Source organism: Osmia lignaria, unplaced genomic scaffold (genome assembly GCF_051020975.1).
Source record: "Osmia lignaria lignaria isolate PbOS001 unplaced genomic scaffold, iyOsmLign1 scaffold0007, whole genome shotgun sequence".
NCBI classification, from domain to species: domain Eukaryota; kingdom Metazoa; phylum Arthropoda; class Insecta; order Hymenoptera; family Megachilidae; genus Osmia; species Osmia lignaria.
The window spans coordinates 25,001-30,000 of record NW_027478164.1 but is presented as its reverse complement, the minus strand read 5'-3'; the positions used below and the strand labels follow the sequence as shown (position 1 = coordinate 30,000).

The 5,000-nt window shown below is 46.8% G+C and overlaps 1 non-coding gene across 1 annotated transcript; it reads right to left on the bottom strand.

Moving 5' to 3' along the window:
• Positions 1–4,044: 4,044 nt before the first annotated feature.
• On the bottom strand, positions 4,045–4,199 carry LOC143306383 (5.8S ribosomal RNA). The gene has a single exon (XR_013063795.1). It is a non-coding gene; the product is annotated as a 5.8S ribosomal RNA (ribosomal RNA).
• Positions 4,200–5,000: the final 801 nt, after the last annotated feature.

The following is a 5,000-nucleotide window of genomic DNA, read 5'->3' as shown; positions in this document are numbered from 1 at the left end:
CCCACAGCTCACCGTATAGTCCGATTACATCGGCGCTATTCGGTAAAGTGATTTTATCGCTTTCAAATTCTGCCCCCGTGATTGCCATGTCCACCAATTTCTTGGGGCATTTTTTGTAGACCTCCTGGTATCGAGCGTATTTGAATTTGCCAAGCTTAGTTCTCTTGCTTTGAGCCTTGGAGTTTGGCTTGGACTTTGAATTCTTCGAGTTTTTTGGGGTTTTTCGGCGTTTATCCCCCTCTCCGCCTTTTAGCATTTCGACTAGAGCGTTCACAACGCGATTGATACCTTCGGGCCGGCATTCACCTTGGGCAAGTTTAACAATTTCGCTGTCTATTTTAGCCATTTCCGGATCCTCTAGAACGGGGCCAGCCCTGATACATTCGATTAGAGGTTCCTTCCATGCATCCTCCTCGTCGTCCTCATTTATCGTTTCGACCGGCGAGACGTGGATGTTGTTGGGTTCGGAGATGTTATTGGAGTTATCCTCCTCCGCCTCAGCCGGTACAACCGGCCTTTGGCGCGTATTTAACTGTCTCCTTTTCTCACTGATCTGTTTCAGTGTTTTATCGGGGAAGTAATTTCTAATTTTAGCGCCTATCTGTTTTTCGGCTTTGAATCGGTCGTTTAACTCCCGAAGCAAAGCTGTCTCTTCCTCCGTCCAGACAGAGCATTTCCTGCCTTTCTTACCCTTACCTGGCTCTACAGTCTTGGCTCGTGCTGCGTTTCTGATGTCTGGGTGCATGTGCATTTCGTGAATTGACAGTCCCCTTTTTGTGGCGAAGGTCTTGTCACACCCAGTGCATTTGAAACTCTGCTCAACAGGTTCACATTTACCCTTGCACTTCGGGATGTGGCATTTGATACTATGTATCTTTTCGGACTCTTTTCCACACTTCGCGCAGCACCAGACTAAACGCAGTTTTGGATGTTGTTTCTGCGCGTGTACTGCGATGGCTTTATCGCTTGCGCATATTGTCTGTGTACCAGCCAGACTGCAGGCCAAGCAAGCGGTCGTTGAGGACAGGGGTATGTCAATTCGCTGAGCCAATTCGTGACCGTTTGAATCGCCAGGTTGTTTATCGGTAGCCCTCCTATCCAAAGCGGATATTTCCGCCACAGGGGTTCCAGGGCCGAGAACCCCTGCGTCCGAGGCTTTTTCGTTCGTGCATGTTCTACCCATTATTTAATTTAGCTTATAGAAGGAGAGAGATCTAGGCGACAGTTCCGATTCGATGCCATCTCATGTCCGTTTTCGTGCCAGTTCAGTATAAGGTTTAGCAGTCCTAGTAGGTTTTTCCTGTTTAGCATTTAACCTTTAACATTTAACATTTACCCTTTACCATTTAACATTTACATTTAGCATTTAACGTCTAATATTTAACATTTTGCCCGCAGGCTTGAGCCCTGAGAGTACCCAAAGCAATAGCGTCGCCGACCGGTAATTCAAAGCTTGGCCAGTCCAAGGACTCCTCCTGCTAACAGCTGGCCAGACCCGGGGACGGCGCATAGTCCGTACATCCGGGTAATTATAACTGAACCTAGCTTGCGGCGGTCCTGACGCACACACATTCGAAAATGGATTGGTTGCGGCCTGATACCGTCTGAGTACCGTCGCGCAGTCGGCCAGGCAACCGAGGGTCTGTCACGAACACCGTTAAGGTGACGGACAGGCTCCGCCTCGGACCGTAGACCGACACGCAACGGGTCGCGACGTTCTACTAGGGGAGAAGTGCACGACTACCTCGCCGGAACATTCGCCGAAGGTGGTGTGCCCTCGCTAATGGAACCCGAAGGTCCATCCGGGGCATCGCGCACCAACGGGAGCCAGCGTTGTTGACGATGAATCTCCCCATTCGATCTTTTGGGTTTCTCAGGTTTACCCCTGAACGGTTTCACGTACTCTTGAACTCTCTCTTCAAAGTTCTTTTCAACTTTCCCTCACGGTACTTGTTCGCTATCGGTCTCGTGGTCGTATTTAGCCTTAGATGGAGTTTACCACCCACTTAGGGCTGCACTCTCAAGCAACCCGACTCTAAGGAGAGATCCTCCCGAAACGCGTACCGGTCACTACGGGCCTGGCACCCTCTATGGGTAAATGGCCCCATTCAAGATGGACTTGGACGCAATTCGATGTCTCGGGATAAACGGATCCTCCTGAACACTACATTTCCCAGCGGCGGTACCGCGGGATTCAGTGCTGGGCTCATTCCTGTTCGCTCGCCGCTACTAAGGAAATCCTAGTTAGTTTCTTTTCCTCCGCTTAATAATATGCTTAAATTCAGCGGGTAATCTCGCCTACTCTGAGGTCGTCAATTTCTTTGGTTTCATCGAAAGGTGAATAATGATGCTCGATGCAAAAAAAAAAAAAATAAACGAAAAGAAGCAAAAAAGCAAACACGTAGAGAAACTGTGCGTGAATCAACCTTTCGCATATTCAATTTTTCCTCCTCTCTCGTTTCAAAATGTTTGTATTTATCGTTCGATGAAACGAGCACAAGAGGGAAAAAAAAGTTGAGACACGACGTTCCCATAATTTTCGTGTTATTTCCTTTTTGCTTCAAACATTTTGCGGACTGCAGCTTCGTCGTATTGCTTTTATCAATTTTTAACAATTTCAAAGCGAAGACAACTCGCAAGACGATCCATTTCGTCTCGGTTCAATTTTAACGTCCGTCCGTATTATTTTTTGTTCCACAAGAGATTTCGAATAGGTTTCTTTATTTATCATCCCTTCTTTTCGAGCGCCACGGAAGCAAGAGGAAAAGCAAGAGCGAGAGAACATTTCGCGTATACTTCATTTAACAATTTTAACCAACACGCGATGTACTCCACACACCTCTTAGATTTAACAACTGCTTTTCTCTTCTTCTCCCCTTAGCGCAAGGGTAAACCCCATTTGTCTCTTCTTTGGAACGCAACAAAACTTTCGAGGACTGGACGACCGAGCGATGGTCGCGCGGTCTTCGCTTATCTTTAACAAACGAAGTAGTCCGTATGTATTCTAAATGTTGAAGCCTCCTAGAGCTTTAAGCCATGCGAGACATTGAAATGCTGTTTTAACGGGAGCATGCATAATTGCTGCAAACATACTTTTATCACAAGTTCTAGCCACGCCACGGAGGCTTCGAAGTTCCTTCACCATTCGCTTTCCTCTCTTTTGTTACACAGTTTCAGACTACGATCAGGGGTACCGAAACGCTGTATTGATTGTAAACAACCATTTTTATCTTGGAGCGGAGCGTTCCTTTACTCGTTAGATTTGTCTTGTCGCGTGTGTATTCGCTTTTTCGACGCTTTTTAACCATTTAACTTGTTTAGCGAAGCTAAACGCACAGACAGACAAAAAAAAAGGAACAGCATCGCGCGTCAAACAGCGACGACCCATCTGAAGCGATCTTTCATTTATACACCGTTTGTAAACAGAGAGATGTATAAAGCGCGGGGAATCATTCGAAACCCTGGGGCTATTCGAGCTTGCATTTCAGCAAATTATCATCTCAAACATTTCACTCGTTTGCTTTTTCTAAATTTATAGGAGAGCTTCTTTCGTTTATTTTTGACACACCTTTCGTAAATATCGTTTCTGGCAACGTCGGGAGCGTGGATTTCTACAAGTGAACAATCGCGCCGATCCGATAACTTCCAGCAGGATGGAGAATCTTTATAGATTATCTTCCGAGAACTCGGTGCTTTCACGGGCGGTCGTTTATAAATTTTAACGAACGACTCGCGCGCCGTGACGCACTTGCGCTAGTTCGAAGAGATATTTCGAAATTTGTTTTTCTCCTTTAACGGCCTGCATTTAGTGTATCGGTTGCGATTTTCGTCACATCGTTTCCACGACAAACGCCGACGAACTGCCCAACTATCGCTCGTACGTTGCGACTCTTTCTTTGTTTATCGTTCATTCATTCTTTCAATTTCGTTCGATAATCCCGCTCCGAAACGTTCTACTTTCGTTGAACGACGGCGAGATGTTTAGAAAGAAATGAATTACTCTTTTTTCGAGAAGCAAACGCAAGCAGTCTTTTGTTAAGAAAACGACCCTCAGCCAGGCGTGGTCCAGGAATTGTATCCGTGGACCGCAATGTGCGTTCGAAATGTCGATGTTCATGTGTCCTGCAGTTCACACGTTGACGCGCAATTAGCTGCGTTCTTCATCGACCCACGAGCCAAGTGATCCACCGTTCAGGGTAATCGTAAAATTTTGTATTTCAAACTCTTTAGATCTTTAGAGTGTTATTTTCATTATTAACACGCATCACATTCGATACCCACATCACTCTCCCACCCGGCGCGTGCGGGAGAGCGAATTCGGGCGTCGCCAACGTATTTGTTTGTTTGTTTGTTCGATCGTTGACGACACGATCGCGTCCAAGGACGGAAACCGTCGGAGAAACGCCCAGTGGCACGCTCCTCTCGACGGTCGGGCGTAAAGTACATTTAAAAACCTTGAAAAGTACGAACGCACACAAGGAATGCGAGCGCGCGTCCTGTCGCTGAATCGTGGGTTGCGAGATTCGAACAGACACACGGCCGGCGACGATCGGTCTAACTAATGGACACATAGTTTTTCAAAGACTCGCTATCGTCGCTTCTCAGCCGGTCCGTAAACAACACACATCGATCAGGCGGACGCACGAATCTTACCACGGTGCGTGTTTCGTAGATTCCAGGTTACCCGCAAGTACCTCTCTCTCCCTCTCGAAAGAGGAATCTCGATCCGTCCTTTTTGGACAATGGAGAAATCTTTTTATCGCAACACGGATGGCAAAGAAACAACCAAAGCGTAGGAGCGTGGGGACGAGAGCGACGAAAAGAACGTCGCGAAAACAAAGTTTCGACGGTTGCTCGTTCTAATACATCGTAGTTTCAACTCTCTCAGTTTTAACCACTCCTAGACGCTTCGTAAACTTTTAACAATTCTTCGCCTCCGCGAGTTTCATTTCGAATAGAGCGAACGCAACACGGACCAAAAAAACTCCGGTGATGCCAGA